The 19,197-nt window shown below is 45.1% G+C and overlaps 1 non-coding gene across 1 annotated transcript; it reads left to right on the forward strand.

Annotated features, from left to right (window-relative positions):
* The first annotated feature begins 17,401 nt into the window (after window positions 1–17,401).
* LOC119628175 (U6 spliceosomal RNA) lies at window positions 17,402–17,505 on the forward strand. Its single transcript, XR_005244481.1, has one exon. It is a non-coding gene; the product is annotated as a U6 spliceosomal RNA (small nuclear RNA).
* The last annotated feature ends 1,692 nt before the right edge of the window (window positions 17,506–19,197 follow it).

Raw genomic sequence — 19,197 nt, forward strand, 5'->3', positions numbered from 1 at the left:
TTTCTTTTTATAGAGACAAGGCCTCACTATGTTGCCAAGCTGGTCTCGAACTCCTGGCCTCAAGCAATCCTCCCACCTTGGCCTGCCAAAGAAATGGGATTACAAGCATGAGCCACTGTACCCAACCTTATGTATGTATTCTCTCTGCATGATGAAACACTATGTCATGGTTTGCTGCTGAGCATCTCTTTTCAGCTCTGCATTCAGTGAAGGCACATTTGTAGCTGGAAATCAACCATGATGGGAATATTTACACCTCAGTAATCAGCAAATGTTACAGGTCAGGGCTTTTCCTCCAAAAGAGCCTGTTGTTAAGCATTTGCCACATACTGCTACTCATGTTCCACCCCAGAAATTGTGATTTAATGGGTCTGGGATGTGGTTGGGCTTTGGAATTAAAAGAAAAAAAAGCCCCAGGTAATTCTAACGTGCGTCAACTCTGGGAACCACCGTTCTAAAGAAAGTCAGCTCACTGCAGATCCCCGTGGGAATGCTTAGTGGGGTAGTTCACCCACAGGTCTGTGCGCTCAACAGACAGGGCTGTGTTGTGTGAAGACATGGGAAGGAGTCCTCTCACTTCTCACAAACTCAGTTTGAGGGGGCAGGTGGGTAAAGTAGATAAGTGAAGAGAGTGAAGGAGGTGACACAGTGGCCAATCTGAGGGTTCATACCCCATTTGCACCTCATCGATGAGCCCTCAGCCCCAGCCAGGAGTTGCCACATGTGGAATGCTGGCTCGGGGCTACCAGAGCTTCTGATTGTTTTCAGATGAACTACAATTCTGGATATTTCAGTGACATCTTCCCATCTTTAGGAAATCACACAGGCCACACAAAACACACCTGCTCACCAGCTTCAGCTAGCAAGCTACTGATTTGAAACCCCTATCTAGCAAGTGTGAACCTCACACGGGATACATGAGAGTATGGCCACATTGCAAGCAAGTGGAAGTGACTCTTGATAGCCCTGCTAGGACCCCTCATCAGAAGGGTGGACCCCACATGGCCACGGGATTCCTCCTCAAAGCCCAGGTGGTAAGTTGGTTCCACGGGTCCTGGAAAAGCAGGAGGGTGGCATTTCAGATTTCACCTCATATAGAGTATAGTAGTCTCCAGATATAGGAAGAGGGTAAAAAGAATAGCAAATATGGATCACAAACCCCCTACCCCTGACATTTAATCATTGAAAATGATGTGGGGAAATGAGTATGGCCATCCACATTCCCACAGCTATTTCTGGAGGTCAGCAAAACAGACCTGCAGGCACATCGCCTTCAGGTGAGACCCTGGACACCTCACTGCCAATCCCTGTCTTAAGTTTTGGATGAAAATTTCTCAGATCCTGGACACTTTAGGTATTGGTAAGTCTAATCACAGTCAGATCGTGGCCATGGAGTAATTAGAACCTTCCTACAGTGCTGGTGGAAATATAAAATGGCATGACAGCTTTGGAAAGCAGCCTGGCAATTCCTCAAAAGCTTAAGATAGAGTTACTGTGTGACCCAGCAATTCTAATCCTAGATATATATTCAAAAGAATTGAAAGCATATTCACACAAAAACTTGCTCATGAATGCTTATAGCAGCATTATGCACACTAGTCAAAAAGTGAAAAGAACCCAAATATCTATTAACTAATGAATGGACAAACAAAATGTGGTCTTGCCATATAATGACATATTATTCAGCCATTAGAAGGAATGAAGTACAGGTACATGCCACAACATGGATGTAAGTTCAAAACATTATGCTAAGTTGAGCAGGGCATGGTGGCTCACACCTGTAATCCCAGCACTTTGGGAGGCTGAGGCAGGCAGATCACCTGTGGAGTTCGAGAGCAGCCTGGCCAACATGGCAAAACCCTGTCTCTACTAAAACGACAATAATTAGGCGGGCATGGTGGCGCATGCCTATAATCCCAGCTACTCAGGAGGCTGAGGCAGGAGAATCGCTTGAACCTGGGAAGCGGAGGTTGCAGTGAGCCAAGTTTGCACCACAGCACTTCAGCCTGGGCAACAGAATGAGACTCCATCTAAAAGAAAGAAAAAAAAAAGCCAAGAAACCATTATGCTGAGTGAAAGAAGTCCATCACAAAAGGCCACATATTGTATGATTTATAAGAAATGTCCATCCAAGATAGGCAAATAGATAAAAACAGAAAATAAATTTAATGGTTGCCAGGGGCTGAGAGCAGGAGAAATAAGGAGTGGCTGCAAATGGGGCTGGGTTTCTTTTTGGGGTGATGAGAATAATCGGCATTGGATAATAGTTATAGTTGTGTAACCTTGTGAATATACTAAAAACTACTGAATTGTATACTTCAAAGTGTGCAATTTTAAAAATTGTGGCTACATATCTAAGCAGACAGCTTGTACTTCGGCAAAAAATATGTAAACATCCCATCCATCTCATTGTGGAGTGAATCAGGACGGGGAGAAACACAGTGACAGTCTCGCTGATAACAACTGATATTACAGAGGCCACAACACAGACTGTAACCAACATTTATCCCCCCATGGCCAAGGAGGAGATGGACCTGAAGACACCTTCTTTGTGATTCTAACACATTGCGAGTGCAGAATGTGAAAATGCTGAGGAAAAGCCCACAGAACAGGCCCCTCATGTTTAGAATCCTGCCCAGCCATGCTCCAAGGTGGGAAACTCAACTGCCCAGAGGCCCTCTTCAGGGACTCTGCCTGCTTTGCTGTATGAGTCATTAATCTCATGCAGCTAAGTTCTAATTGAGGCTGTAGTGACATGACCTGAAATTCACAAGATTAATGTTTGCAAACCATGAAGGGATTCATTTATTCTTAGTTTACGGGGATGACCCTGCAGAGGGGCAGTTGATTGTGCTATGAAAGCCCAACAGGGTTAAGCCCAGCCACAGTCAACCGGTCCATAATTCTCACAAGAAAGGGAGGGATATGAGAGGACACATCCCCCACCAAGAGGAATCTTCTTCAGTCACAGAATTATTTTCATATGAAAATATATGTGGGAACAATGTCTAGGTAAGGACTCAGGGCTGTTATGGATCTACAGAAGGATGGCATGTTGATCAATGTCCAGTCAGGGAAACAAAAGTCACATCGTGTGTTCCAAATACAGAGAATTGAAGACAGAGAGTTGGTTACAAACACACTGGGAAGGCCAGAGGAGCACAAGGAGAGAGATCAGGTTAGCTATAAACTAGAACTACAGGAAACTGGATCACCCTTAGGCAAGAGAGCTAACAGGGATACAGTGTTGCCTAGAGTTGAGAACCTAGATATTGGGAGGTTGTGGCTGTGGACTCTTGCAGCCGACATCTTGATGCTCCAGGAAGTCAGAGCCTACACTCCTGCTGCTGCTGTTGGAGCCACGTAGCCAGATCACACCTGCCAGCCTGATCTCACCTGAGTCTTGGCCCACCAACCACCATGCTGTTGAGGTTGTTGATGTACCCACTGCCATTGTCACTGCACCTGAGCAGGAGCCTAGGAGTCCACACTCTGCAATGCTGCGGCAGACAGAAAGGCTAGGAAGGGCTTCACTCTTTCTCCCCATCTTCCAGTCTCCTGCCACTGCTCTGCCATGAACAGAATCTAACCAGTATGCAGAATCTAGATGCAGTGCGCAGGGTCCCAGCCCCCTACCACACAGAGCAGAGCACAGAGGAGTGGGAATGGAGCTGAGGGGCAAAATGGCCAGCATAAAAAGAGTGGGAGTGCCTTTCACAGCCTGAGATAGCTAAACGGGGGCAGAAAGTACCTAATTTCCACCCCAGGCAGAGCTTCAGCTTGGAGAAAATTGGCCTTACCAAATACAGACAAATTTATTGGTCTATTATTTTATTCACTCATGCATTCACACATGAGTTCATTGGGTTAAACACTAATGCAGCAAATAGTGAGTGCCAATAATAGTATCTGCTCTCCTTCCCTTTTTCACACCCTACAGATCTCGAAGGTCTTTGTGGGCTTCTAGAATTCCCTACAGTAATTTTTCCTTCTCAGAGATTAGAGCCAACATCAGCAGAAAAGGTATAATGGGAATGAGGAGGTTCTGGTGCAAGCATACAAAAAGATACTCCCTGGAGACTCTGTGAAGGCAGCAGGAGGCTGGCGCTGGAATCCCTCCAGTTTTGTCATTACTCCTTGCTCGGCATGCCTGGGGTTCACAGCCTTATTTTTATTAAAAATTGCACCTTTTCCTTGAGAGGACAGGACTTTCTCTGGAACATAATTCTTTTTTTCTTTTAAGTTTCATTTTAGGTTCGGGGTACATGTGCAGGTGTGTTATATACGTAAACTTGTGTCATGGGGGTTTGGTGTACAGATTATTTCATCACCCAGGTACTAAGCATAGTACCTGTTAGGCTTTTATTTTCTGATCCTCTCCCTCCTCCCACCCTACTCCCTCAAGTAGACCCCCAGTGAATTCTAAAGGGATTTTGTCACATGGAGCTTTCTATGATATGCTATGATGTTATGAGACACTGCACAGTGTCCTTGCTCACAGCGTCCTTGCTCACATTTTCCCAGTGAGCCCAGAGAAGAATCTACATGACTGCTTCTAGTGGAGCCAACAGAGAAAAGCCAAGGAGCTAGCCAGAGTCATGCCTGCTGGCTGCAATGCCCCTGCAAGTACTTGGGAGTTTGGAGGAAGCACGCGTGTCCTGGAGGAACAAGTCTCAGTGTCCTCAGACCTCAGCCCTTGCCACTTTGAAGAGCCTTGGGCTAGCTGTTGAGATGGGTGGTGGATGGGTGGACCAGGGAGAGTTGTGGCTCTACTCAGTTGCTTCCTGAGATTGCATTGCTCCTGCTGGGGAAGGAAAGACGGATGATCATAAGAAAAAGGCCCTTTTCCTTGCCTAAGCAAATGATCCTCCTCCAAAATCACCTTTTTAGCTCTTCTGGCAAGGGCCTTAAACAGAGTCAGAGAAAACCTCTGTGGGTAGAGAAAATCTGAAAGAAGAGAGTGAAGGCCCTTGAAGAAGAAGTTGTTCTGCAGGTCCGAGTGACTCCAGTGAATGAGGCACTGCAGGCCTTGGAGGAGGGAGTTCCAGAGAAAAGGTTCTGATGTAGCCAAACATGTCCTGATGAGCTAGACCCAGGTTGGGTAGGCATGGAAGCAAGGAAATATCCAAGGTTGGGTCTCAAGGAGAAAGCAAAAGACAGAAGTGGAATCTGAACGGAAGGGTCAAAAATGGTGAGTAGTTAATACAGATTAAGAGAGTTCAGAAGGCAGGCTGTGAAAAGATCCCAGAGTCAAATGGGGAAAGAGGATGTACAAGTGCAGAGAAGGAGATATGAGATCATGGAGTTCATTTCTACACTACTCTACACTACCCTTTTTTTTCCTGGTGACCCCGTGGATATGGTGTGGCAGTGGTGGAAACATCCTGTGGAGGTGCTTCACATCCCAGAGGCAGGTTCCCACCAGCACTCAGCAGGGCAGGTGGACTCTCTCAGCAGGCTAGGTGCTGAGCCAGCCATGGTACTCTGAGGAGTGCCTGACTTGCATCTCCCATTTCTGCATCTCCAGTGCAAGCTGCTGGCACACAGTAGTGGGACAAAACAAGAAGCAGGGAGCGATGGGATTCGTGCACACATGACTTACGACAGCTGGCTCATGAGCCAAGTACAGCATACATCTCTCCCACTTAAATGAGCCAAGGCTGGGCAGCACACTGCTGCTGCTCTTGGTTGCAGAGTGGCCTGTGCTCTGTGGCCAGAGTGATCATGATGCACACTCAGCAGGATGGAGGGGAGGCCATAATTGAGTGATGGCTTATTGATCCTTCTGGTGGGAGGAGTTCAATAAAGTATATGAGAATTCTTTGAAGATCAAGTTGATAATCTCATGGTGTTGCATAGATATGGCAATGAACATATTTCACATCCCAGTTGGTAGATGTCATTTTGCCATCTGGAGTTACCACCAACCGGGTAGACCTTGGTAGAGTCTTCTTCCAAATCCAGGAGTCCAACAAGCTGTCTGAGAGCACAGGTGTGGATGGTCAGTTCATGGAAGGAAGAGTATCTCAGTGATCATGAAGTAGACCATAGATGGAGGAGCTAATCAGCACCAGGAACTAACCATTCTGGTGAGAGGAACTATCAGAGGGTCCTGAGCACAGTGAGATAGATGAGATGGATGGGAGATCAAATCTAGGTGAGACCGATTCCCGAAAGTATCATGCCCCAAGGATCTCACCTTTCTTTACATGCTGCTTAGTGGAGCCAGGGCTAGGAACCTGCAAACTACATTTCTTAGATCCCTAGACAATGGCCTCTTTTAGGCTTGCCAAAAGGAGGCGTTAGAGAGAAACTGAAAGGAGAGCGGAGGGAGGAGGGATGCCCCTCTTGTTTTTCCTGTTCCTGCTTGTATCGCTTCAGCAGGAGCAGTTGGCTTCAGCTTCCAGCTTCTCTTGGCACTCCCAGAACCAGCCTTGCCTGCTGAATGCCAGGTCTGAAAAGGATATCAAGATACTGTCTAAGAAGGTCTAGAATGGCATCCAAAATTATTCATCGGGTTCTGAAAGAAGATCAGGGCACCACGTGGCCAAATGTTATCATAAGGAAGGAGTAAGGCATGTCCAGAAAGCTGCCTTCCTCTATACTCTCTCTCTGGATACAGAGGACAAAGGACACAAAGAGGCACTTCAGAGAATAAACTACAAATTGCTAAAAATTAAAAAATTCATCTAAACAAAACATAAGACCAACCAGAGGTGGTGGCTCACACCTATCATCTCAGTACTTTTGAGAGGCCAAGGTGGCAGATCACTTGAGCCCAGGAGTTCAGGACTAGCCTGGGTGACAGAGCAAGATGCTGTCTCAAAAAAAGAAAAAAAAAAAAATAGTATAACCATGCACATACACAAAACTTCAACTTCACTAGTAATTTTTTTAAAAAAAAGAAATAAAAATCAATATTGAAATGCCATTTTCTACTCACACTGACAAAATTATGTGAGGATGATAAACACTGATTCTCAGGAAATAATTATTGATGAGCACAAAATAGATTACATAATGGATTGTTTGTTAGGGTGTTGTTTATGATGGTGAGAATTTTAAATTACATACCAAACAATAGAATGATATTAATAAATATAAATCCCTAATATAGAATATTATTTAGAAGTTTAAATAATCCTGTAAATAAATATATATTACCATATGAAATGTGTGTAGAATATTACTTAATAAAGTAAAAAAATTTAAATAGATAATATATATATCTAGTAAGATCCCATTTATATTAAATGTATGAATGTATATGTATATATGTGCATGTACACGTATACATATATACAATCATGCATCTATTAATGATAAGGGTAAGTTTGGAGAAAGATGTTGTTAGATTATCTCATCAATGTGTCAACATCAGAGCACACTTACACAAACCTAGATGGTACAGCCTACTACACACCCAGGCTGTATGGTATAGCCTGTTGCTCCTAGGCTACAAACCTGTACAGCATGTTACACTACTGAGTACTGTAGGCAATTTTAATACAATGCTAAGTATTTGCGTATCTAAGCATATCAAAACATAGAAAAGGTACAGTAAAAAATACGGTATTATAGTCTTTCTGTTGTTGACTGAAACATTGTTAGGTGGTTCACACCGCATATGAAAGAGGTATTTTTAAAAGGAAAGATTTGGCCGGGCGCGGTGGCTCAAGCCTGTAATCCCAGCACTTTGGGAGGCCGAGACGGGCGGATCACGAGGTCAGGAGATCGAGACCATCCTGGCGAACATGGTGAAACCCCGTCTCTACTAAAAAATACAAAAAAACTAGCCGGGTGAAGTGGCGGGCGCCTGTAGTCCCAGCTACTTGGGAGGCTGAGGCAGGAGAATGGCGTAAACCCGGGAGGCGGAGCTTGCAGTGAGCTGAGATCCGGCCACTGCACTCCAGCCTGGGCGACAGAGCCAGACTCCATCTCAAAAAAAAAAAAAAAAAAGGAAAGGTTTTTGAAGTCCCGATGCCGAGGCCATACCCAAGCCAATGAAATCATAATTATTTGTCGAGTGGGACCCAGCCCTCAGTTTTTAAAGCACTTCAGGTGATTACAATGTATAGCCACGGCTGCAAATTACTGATCTAAGCACACCCTACCTTATTCTATACACTCTCCCTTTCACCTCCAAAATTAAACTTCTATTTTTATATGTTTCCCAATCTATTTCTGTTGGTAACATTTGGCCCTCAGGAAAATAGAGAATCCCAATGTTGGTTTGCTACAAAGAAGCCTGGGGCAGGCTGGGCACAGTGGCTTATGCCTATGATCCCAGCACTTTGGGAGGCCAAGGCAGAAGAATCACTTGAGCCCTGGAGTTCGAGACCAGCCTGGGCAACATGGTGAAACCCAGTCTCTACAAAAATTAGCTAGATGTGGTGGCATGTGCCTATAGGTCTAGCTACTCAGGAGGCTGAAGTGGAAGGATTCCTTGAGCCCAGGAGGTCAAGGCTGCTGTGAGCTGTGATCACACCACTGCACTCTAGCCTGGGCAGCACAGCGAGATCCTGTCTCAGAAAAAAGAAACCTCAAGCATTTTCCTGGTCAGGGTGCCTGGAATGTCTTGGGAGCCAGTCTGACTGCATGAGTGAATTGTCCACAGATATCACAGGTATCAGGTAGAATCTTCTGAAAGTAGTTCTGAGCAGAAGCCTGAGAAGGAAACACACAAGCACATACACAGCAGAAGCCAGGGCTGACTCCCCAGCTGGCCAGGAAGAGTTGCCGAATATTTGATGTTTATAACATTAACTCTCTTTCATTAGTGACCTTTCATTGAGTTGAATCATTTCCTTTGGAAATAAAAGAAAATGCCTCAATTGTTTTTGACAAGTTCTCTTCATCTTTGAAAATATTTTGCAAAATGACTTCTCGAATTTGCAACCTCAGACTTCCTCTAGATTTTGTCTCTATTGACCTGAGCAGACAATTACTAATGTTGTTGGGCAAACTCTTAATCTAGTAGGGAAAATTTTCACATTGGAGTTGAGGGATCTCTTAGACTTCACCGTCTGCAACCCCCTCTGCCATTTTATAGCTTGGGAGCTGAGAACTAAACGCCTTGGTTGGGGTTAGCTAGAACATGAATAGCTGAGCTGGGAATGGGACCAACTGCTTGCCACCTCCCTTAGCATGATTTTTGCCAGATCACACGGTGTGGGCCATAAGTATTTCATTGCAACTTTCTCTAGTGCCACCAGATTGCTGCCTGGTTCAGCAGTAAAGTGCATGGCCTCTTAGTGTCAACATGCCCGGGTTCAAATCCTGGCTCAACTAAGTATTAGCTGTGATAATTTTGTCAAGCTACTTAACCTTTCTGTGTCTCAGTTTTTTCATCTATAAACTGGGGATGAACAGGATTCTTATAAGGCCTAAATGGGTTAATTCATGAAAGGAACTTAGAACAGGTGGCCATAGTAACAGCCATTTTTAACTCCATGAGGCACTTTATCCTGTTTTCAGGCACCAACCTCACTCTTGCTTCACTTTGGCCTTATATGCCCCTCATGGTGTTCATTTCCCATGCTGAGCCCTGAAAGTCTGTGTCCTATAACAGATAGGAGGGGGCCCTCACAAGCAAACAGCGGCAAAGGCTGCTCAGCTTGTGGTGAAGCGGGAGGAAGGAAGGCTTGGGACCTGGGAACAGACCAAGGGCTCTCAGGATCAGAGGTTTCGGAGCACTTTTGTTCAAAGCACTTTTGTTCAAAGCATTGTTCATTCAGCCCTTCATCAACACCTCCTGACTAAGCCACTTGGTATAATTACCCTGCTCCAATTAGAATCATTAGCATTTTCACAGCTAAAAATGCTAAGAAATTTCATATATATCATCAGCCACTTGCACTGAAGGGTGGAGACTGTGTTGAAGCCCCGCTCGGCCTTTGAGGTCTGGCATAGACTTGGGCTAGATCTCTCCCTTCCCTGTCCCTGCCTCCACCTTCGCCCAGTGGACACAAGATGGCTTCCGCCAGTCATCAAATGCTATGGCCTTTTCTTACTGGGTCCTCATAATACCTGGTAGTGAGAGCAGGTGTTTTGCCCCGTTTTATGAATGAGAAAGCCAAGTCTCAGAAAGACTTGGCGAGGCTATGGGTAAATGCATGGAAGAGGTCCTTGGATCCACAACTTCTGTTTGCTACATTCATCTGGACTCCATCCACGTTCTTGCACCTGCCACCATGGCCTGCCTCTCACTACCCTCATCCTTTTCTTCAACCGTCTATGTCCATTCACTCTGGGCTTCTCTCCCCAGCCACTCATATTCCATCAAAATCTATCTCCTTTCCTTCTCCACCTCTTCCAGGGCCTGGTTTGAGGCTAGATCTTTAGTCAAAGTGATTCTGCCTGAGACAATGATGGTCCAAAATGGGTTCATGAGTTACCACTTTCAGGAAACCAAACTCACATTTAGCATGCCTTCCTCAAGTCAAAATGCCACCCCCAAAGGCAATGACTCATGGATGATTGAAATTTCCAGTACCTTGGCAGGCCAGAGGGACAGTTGCTGCCGTTGGTGAAGCTAGTCTGTGGAGAAGCAGACGGAGAACTGAGTAAGCCCAGTGGCTGAGTCACCTGGGGCACATCAGTCTCCTCACTGACCTCAGTTCCTCTGACCCTCCAATGAAGGGGTGAACCAGATGCTGGCTGACATAAACTCCAACCTATGTTCCATCTTCTCGAAAGCCCCAGCATACACAGTCGTGGGTCTGTGGATCTTCCTCAAAGTATACTGGTATTTTGCCTTCATTTCTCCTACCTTCCTTATGAGGAGTTTCAAATTACCTAGAAAAGTCCTACTTGATCTTCTCCCTTCCAATAGCTTGAATATCAGGTTGGTTTTTTTTAACTTTACCTTGGCTTCCATTTTCCTGTTTGCTTCTTGCAGACAGAGAAGCCAGAAAGAGGGAATCAAGAAAGTGTTGAATTCAACAAATACTTCTTTAGTAACAATTATCTGTCTGGTATATGGAGCAAATAAGAAGGATCATGGGTCATGATTTTTGCTCTCAGGGCCCAAACTGTAGTCCAATCAGAGGTGGGGCCAGATGAGGTCCATAGGAGAGGGATGAAGCCAGAGCTGAGGGGGGTTGGGAGATTTGCTGAGCTTGGAGTTGCCCAGCAAGGTAAGAGGGGCAACCCCACTAAAGATAGAAAAGTGAGTCAGTGTAGGGTGTTGTCTTTCTTTTGCATTTATTACACAAACAAACAGCAGCAACAATGGAAAGCATGGGGAAAGAAATCATCACCATCTTCCCTGCTAACACATCAGATGTTTTTATTTTTCCAAGTGCTTTTCCAGGCCCTGGTGACGTTTATGCAAAAATGTTATGTTGTGGTAAACACAGCACGGGCCTAGTTCCACATCCAGCTGTTCTCACTTAGCTGAGCATGTCCCTGTGTTGCTACACAAACTTCATCGGTTTAACAGCTGCACAATATTTCACTGGGTGCTTCCACTGATACCACCAACAATGAATGGATGTACTGGCTTCCTGAAACATGTGTACTGATTAGTGCTGCTATTGTTATTTATTTTAAATGTTTATTCATTTGTTAAACATGGAATTGTTATATTTTCTATATTTCCTTGATAAGTAGAAGGGTTGAACATGTATCAGTTGTTTTGTTTGCTAATTATAGCTCCTCTTGTTGGAATGATCTGTTTGGGTTCTTTAGTTTCCCTGGACCTGCTATGGTGTACATAGGGTGAGCAACATCCCTGGTTTGCTCAGGACTGAGGTGGGTTCTCTGGGCATAGGGCTTTCGGGGATCCCTCCTGAAAACCCAGGATAAGTTGGTCACCCTATTTTTATGTAATAGGCACAGCAATTGTGCAGTTAGGTCTTGGTGAATTCCATTCCATGCTCCCACATAAGCCTTCCTTTCTTTCTCGTCTGTAATAGTCATAACAGAGTCATTATAAGAAATGAATGAAATAACATAGTTCAGGCACTTAGAACAGTGCTTGGAACACAGTACTTAGTAAATTTAGGGGAAGACGGTATAGCATATTGATTAAGACTTTGTCATGTAGAATCACACTGTCTACATTCAGATCCTGCCTGCTTGGTTTCCTCCTCTGCAAAACTGAGATAATAATTACCTATGTCATACTTGTTATGAAGATTAAATGAGCTAATTCGAGCAAAATACGTGGAATAGGGTCAGGCAAATTGTAAGCCCCCGGATGTTAGCTTCTCTTTATGGTAGTAGAAATGGCAGTCATATGTACCAATAACTGCCATTATTGATCATCTACTACATTAGGCACTGCTAGGGTGACCAGCTATCCCGGTTTGTCTGGATTTGTATGGGTTTAGCACTGATGGCCTCATGTCCCAGAAATATTTCCATTCCAGGCAAATTGGGATAGATGGGCATCCAGGTACTGTGAGAATTTTACTTTATTTTATTTTTTTAATTTTTATTTTTTGTGATGGAGTTTCACTCTTGTTGCCTTGCTGGAGTGCAATGACACGATCTGGGCTCACTGCAACCTCTGTCTCCCGGGTTCAAGTAATTCTCCTGCCTCAGCCTCCCAAGTAGCTGGGACTACAGGCATGTGCCACCATGGCTGGCTAATTTTTGTATTTTTAGTCGTGATGGGGTTTCACCATGTTGGCCAGGCTGGTCTTGAACCCCTGGCCTCAGGTGATCTGCCCGCCTCAGTCTCCCAAACTGCTGGAATTCCCAGGCATAAGCCACAATGCATGGCCAGGTACTGTAAGAATTTTAAATGTTCTCATCTTGTCGCCCAACATCCCTTCGCTTTTACACATACAGAAACAGGGACTCCAAGTGGTTAAGAAGTTTGCCCGGATGACACAGGTGGTGAGGACCAGAGCCAGCTGGCCCCAGAAGCAGAAGTTGCCTCACTTCATGAGCAGCATCTTCACTGGGAAGGGGCTGGATACTGCCTGGAGGCTGTCTCATGGTCACCTGAGATCATCTTTTTCTTTTTAATTGTGATAAAATACACATAACGTTAAATTGACCACTTTATTTTTAAGTGTCTATTTCAGTGCCATGAAGTACATTCACAATGTTGTGCAACCATCACCATTTCCTGACAATATCTTTTTAAAATTTTTTACTTTGGTCATGTGCTGACTCTTTCGACATTTATACCACCCTCACTATGTGCACAGGAAACAGAGGGTTTTCCCTCCTAGGAAGGCTCTGTGAGCCACCAGTTACGCTGATGTAAGCTGAACATCATCTGCTTGCAGTTACACAAGTGCCAGTAATATTGAGTCTGTGGCTATGGCCACATACGTCTCACCTCTCCCATCTCCTCTTCCTCCTCTCAGTGTGTCCACTGAGGCACCACAAAGGACTCAGCAAGCTGAGATCAGGAATGAAGGGATCAGCATTGTTTCACGGAAAGTATTTGAAAGAGAGAAGAGTCTGCACTGCATCTGGGCAGATGCTTTTGTTCAGGGAGGTGATGCCTCTGGCCTCTCTGTCCAGGAGACCATAAGACCCAGCACTGAGAAATCCTCCATCACGCTGTGACTAAAGCCAAACCTGAAACATGTGAGTTTGGCCCAGTTCAGATGCTCCTGAGAACACGGCCCATCAGTCCCTGCATATTAAGGCTGCTCAGGGACTGGCAGGCAGCCTCCGGCTTCCCATGAGGGTGCAAGGCTCCAAGAGAGCTGCACCAGCAGTGGAATTGGGCCAGGAGTGAGGGCTGTCTTCCTTCCCCCGGGTTTCTACCACCCACCCTTTCTTTGACCTCTCTTCAGATCTTTATCCCATTCATCTTTTGCCTTCTATAGACCATGGACTCCTAGAGGGCAGGGACACCATCTCATTGCTGCCTGTGCTTGACATGCAGGTGCTCAATCTCCTGCACTGCCTCAGAGAAGAGCAGGTGTCTTAGGGGTTTGGTCCTGTGCTAACTATGGCAAAGGACTAAGAATATGAAAATAATAATACTAAGCACTTTCTCTCTTTTCTTTTCTTTTTTTTATTTTTTAAGACAGGGTCTCATAAAAGACAGGTCTTTGGGCTGGAGTGCAGTAACACAATCACGGCTCACTGCAGGCTTCAAGTCCTGGGCTCAAGCAATCCTCCCACCTCAGCCTCCCAAGTGTGTTGCCAAGTCTGGCTAATTTTTTATTTTTTTATAGAGAGGGTGGTCTCACTACGTTGCCAAGACTGGTCTTGAACTCCTGAGCACAAGCGATCCTTCTGCCTCAGCCTCCCAAAGTGCTGGGATTACAAGCGTGAGCAACCACTCCCTGCCTAAATACTTTCTGTGTGCCAAACTCTGTGCCAATGCTTTCCATCAGCTGTCCTCACCATGACCCTATGAGGAGGTTCATTCCCTTTTTTAACCATAGAAAAACTGGAGTGAGTTCAGAGGAGTGTGACAAGGGATGTGAGTGGCCTTTGGGCTGAGCTTACTGGGTGATAAGAGAGGCCTCCCGAGGGCAGGATGCCCACTCAGGCAGGCTCTGAAAGGGAGAAGTTGCAAGAACTGCAGGGGCCTGCGGAGGAGAGTGTGCAATAAACAGAGGCCTATAGAAAATAATTATTCTTGCAAGGGCTGTGGGGGAGGAGGGGCAGAACTCAAGGTGCTCAAATTCGATTCAGAACAGAGGCTGGGAGGCCAGGCATGGTGGCTCGTGCCTATAATCCCAGCACTTTGACAGGCCAAGGTGGGTGGTTCATTTGAGGCCAGGAGTTTGAGACCAGCCTGACCAACATGATGAAACCCCATATCTATGAAAAATACTGAAATTAGCTGGGCCTGGTGGCACATGCCTGTAATCCCAGCTACTCAGGAGGCTGAGGCAGGAGAATCACTTGAACCTGGGAGGCGGAGGTTGCAGTGAGCCGAGATTGCACCACTGCACTCCAGCCTGGGCGACAGAGTGGGAAAAAAACCCCAAAAGAACACATGCTGGCAAGGTGGCAGCCTCTAGGGGATGGCATTGGTTGGGAGGTGAGCGGCACCCCGAAGATGTTATTCTGCTCTATAATTCTGGGCTGGGCTGAGGATGTGGTCAGAAAGCTCCTTTACCCAGAGGGAGCTCAGAGGATGAGCAAAGAAAGAGCAGCTTCCTGAAGAATATTTCCTTTGTTTACTCACTATAGCTTAAGCAGAAGGTGTCTGGTATGGTGACTTTGCCTGGAATAATTTGTAATTGACACAGTTTTCACGCCCTTCTCCTGGTTTCCCCTCATTTTTTTTTTCGGTTAACAGAATAGTGATGAGTAATTTTATCTGACTTCACTGTGACATCAACTGGCACATCTCCTAAAGTAGCCTTTTGTCTACTGACTGCCCTTCAGGGGGATATATTTATATTTATGTCTCATTTATTCTCCTCCTCTGTGGATTGTGGTTTTCCGGGAGAGAAGTAAACTCCCCTTTAGCAGAACATGGAAAATCCAATTGTTTAATAGGCAATAAATTGCATTTCCTCTCTCTTTTTTCAAAAGATGAGCTGTTAAGAATCACATGTTAGGAATGGTTGTCATGCTAGAAATACATGGCTCCCAAAGTTTACACCTTGTGAGTTTCTGGGGTAGGTTTGGCTGCCATTTTTACCCGTTTCTTATTTTATTTATGTTAATACTCTGTGCCATTTGGTCCACTACACCTGAACATGTATTTATGTCCATCTGCATTCATTGATCACTCAGCTCTTTAGAAACAGGCCCCTGTTCATGCAGTCACTTTCCATTCTCAGGCATTCTGCTTCAGAGGTACTGGATCACTTACCACTTACCACTATCCAGGTACTCTGGGCTTTCTCCCCTACTATGTCTTTGCCATGCCATAACCATTGCAAAAAAGAAGAAGAAGAAGAGGAAGAAGAAGAAGAGGAAGAAGAAGAAGAAAAGAAGAAGAAGAAGAGGAGGAGGAGGAGGAGGAGGAGGAGGAGGAGGAGGAGGAGGAGAAGAAGAAGAAGAAGAAGAAGAAGAAGGAGGAGGAGGAGGAGGAGGAGGAGGAGGAGAAGGAGGAGAAGGAGAAGGAGAAGAAGAAAACCTTCCTACTTATTATCTGCCTTGATCATGCATATAAATCTATTTGGCACCAGTTTAGCCCTGCCCCTTTCTCCTGGAGACCTTCACAAGCCTCTCATAGCACCCTCCATTTCCCTCAGTCACATGCTATCATGATCGTGCTTGTGTGGGATCTCCTTGAAGGTAAAGACCTGACTTTGTGTCTTATTCATTCTTATATCCCAGGGCCATTGCATTGCATAGTGTGTGGCATGACATAATTGCTCAATAAATCCATATTAAGTAAAAACAAAACAAATATCTCTATAGAAAAGAATTTAATTCACTATGCCACCTTCTCCATGAAGACTTCTTTGATCCTTTCAACTTAGAAGACATTTCTACCTATTGGCTTCTGTTCACTCCACCTGTGCCTCCCTTTGAACCTGACACCCTTCTGATTTTCCATTCTAACAGCAAACTGCCTGGCACTCAGACAGCGTTAGTGGTCACCAAATGAAAGTTAGTTGAAAACGGAACTGAATTTGTTCACAGTCATACCAAAATAATCATTCTGGAATATACTTGCATCCAGGCAGCTTTTCCCTCACATTGTGAAAATAACATTCCTAGGAATCCAGAGAAAAACTTCAATCCTGAAACAGAATATTCTGTGTGAGTAGAATCTCCATCTTTCCCTGATTGTGGACGTACATGGAATTTATTGTTGTCATTGTTGTCTTGAGGTTCTCAGAATTTTAAAGGCCTATGGTTGGCCTTTAAGGAACTTGAAAAGTCACCTAGCCCTTTAAAGCCACTTTATCTTAAGGGTTTAGAAACCGTTGTCTAGAAAGACAGATCATTCATCAAGGTAAGTCAATGGCCAACAGAGTGGGTCCCATCTATACTAACTCTCTCTGTATAGACTTAGTGAGGGCTGATCAAGCTATGATACAGAGTAGGGCTTGATTGCTGAGCCTGATATGCAGAGAACAAGTAACTTAATAAACACTCCTGGCTGAGTCTAGAAGGCGAGCACTATTCTCCCTCTTATTGATGAGCTGCAAAGCTCACAACCCTTAGAGAGTCTAAACCAGCCCAGGATACTGGGTCAGTGCTCTGAAGAGAGGAACCAGAAGCCCTGAAAAATGCTTGGCCTGACTGTGGCGTTGGTCTCTTCCTGATATTCTCCTTCATCATGTCTAGGTCTGACTTAGGGAAGAATTCTCAAGTGCTGAGGGGATAGTGAGTATTTAGGAAGGACCATTCAGAACATATGTACTGAGTTCTGCAAGTCACTATCATAGTCACCAGGTCAGGGGTGCATGAGAGTAGTGAACTGGTACTACTTGCCCACAGTACAAGGCCTGGCACCTGGCAAAGACTTCCCAATCCACATTTGTTGGGTTGATACTGAGTCAAGTATGCACACTTCACCAATGTGCTTGTCAAAACTGGAGTGATGCAGAGAAGATGGTAAGGTCCCTGTGCTAGGATGACATGCAAATCCATAAAGGGATACAAACATACACAGTAATGCTGGGCACAGTGGCTCACGCCTGTAATCCCAGCACTTTGGGAAGCCAAGGCAGGCAGATCATTTGAGGTCAGGAGTTCAGAACCAGCCTGGCCAACATGGTGAAACCCCCCCCATCTCTACTAAAAATACAAAAATTAGCTGGGCATGTTTGTGCACACCTGTAATTCCAGCTACTCAGAAGGCTGAGGCAGGAGAATCACTTGAACCCAGGAGGCGGAGGTGGCAGTGAGCCGAGATAACGCCACTGTACTCCAGCCTAGGCAACAGAATGAGACTCTAACTCAAAAACAAACAAACAACAACAACAACAACAACAAAAATATGCAGGAAAAGAGTATCAAAATCCCAAAAGGAAGAATGTTCATCAATCTCAGAGGAGTGATTGCCACAGGGACCAGCACTGGGTGGAGTTCAAAGGAAACTTGATGTGTGTCTATTATGTACTATGTTTTATTTCTTCTCTTTCCTCTTTTTTTTTTTTTTTTTTTTTTGACACAGGGTGTCACTCTCTCACGCAGGCTGGAGGGCAGTGGGGCCATCATGGCTCACTGCAGCCTTGACTTCCTGGGCTCAAGCAATTCACCCACCTCAGCCTCCTGTGTAGCTGCTGGGATTACTAGCACGCGCAACCACTCCCCACTAATTTTTTAAATTTTTTTGTAGAGTTGAGATCTCATTATGTTGCCTAGGCTGGTCTCAAACTCCTAGGCTCAAGTGATCCTCCCACCTCTGCCTCCCAGTGTTTTATTTCTTAACCAAAAAAAGAAAATAAAGGAGGAACTGAAACAAATATGATAAAAAGTATTTATTAATTGTAGGCAATGGATACGTTGGTATTATATTAACCTCTGTAATTCTCTGAAGATTTGAGGTTTTTAAAAATAATATTGCAGCAGCATGCTACAAAAGTCATTATTTTTGTTTCCGTTTTGGCTCCAGCATGGAGGATTCCCAAGACTACTCTCAAGTTCAATGATTTGGTAGAAACTCGTAGAACTCAGAAAAGCTGTGATACTTACAGCCTCAGTTTATTAGAGTGAAAAAATACAGATGAAAATGGCAAAGGAAGCCAGGCTTGGTGGCTCACGCCTGTAATGCCAGCACTTTGGGAGGCCGAGGCGGCAGAGCATGAGGTCAGGAGTTCAAGACCAGCCTGGCCAACATGGTGAAACCCCATCTCTACTAAAAGACAAAAAAATTAGCCAGGCGTGGTGGCGGGCACCTGTGATCCCAGCTACTCAGGAGGCTGAGGCAGGAGAATCGCTTGAAAACCCAAGAGGCAGAGGTTGTAGTGAGCTGAGATCATGCCTTTGCACCCTAGCCTGGGCGACAGGGTGAGACTCTGTCAGAAAGAAAGAAAGAAAAGAAAGAAAAGAAAGAAAGAAAGAAAGGAAGAAAGGAAGAAAGGAAGAAAGGAAGAAAGGAAGAAAGGAAGAAAGGAAGAAAGGAAGAAAGGAAGGAAGGAAGGAAGGAGCAAAGGAAAACGGTGCCTTAGGCAGAGTCCAGGACAGCGCAGGTATGAGCTTCCCACTATCCTCTCCTAGAGGAGTTGTACAGAGAGTACTTAATTCTCCCAGGAACAACGTGTGGTGGTACACACAAAGTATGGCCAACCACAGAAGCTCATCAGAGAGTTTTCGTGTCCAGGGTTTTGTTATTCAGTCTCTGGCCTCCCCCAAGGT

The sequence above is a fragment of the Chlorocebus sabaeus genome, chromosome 26 (assembly GCF_047675955.1).
Source record: "Chlorocebus sabaeus isolate Y175 chromosome 26, mChlSab1.0.hap1, whole genome shotgun sequence".
Taxonomy (NCBI): domain Eukaryota; kingdom Metazoa; phylum Chordata; class Mammalia; order Primates; family Cercopithecidae; genus Chlorocebus; species Chlorocebus sabaeus.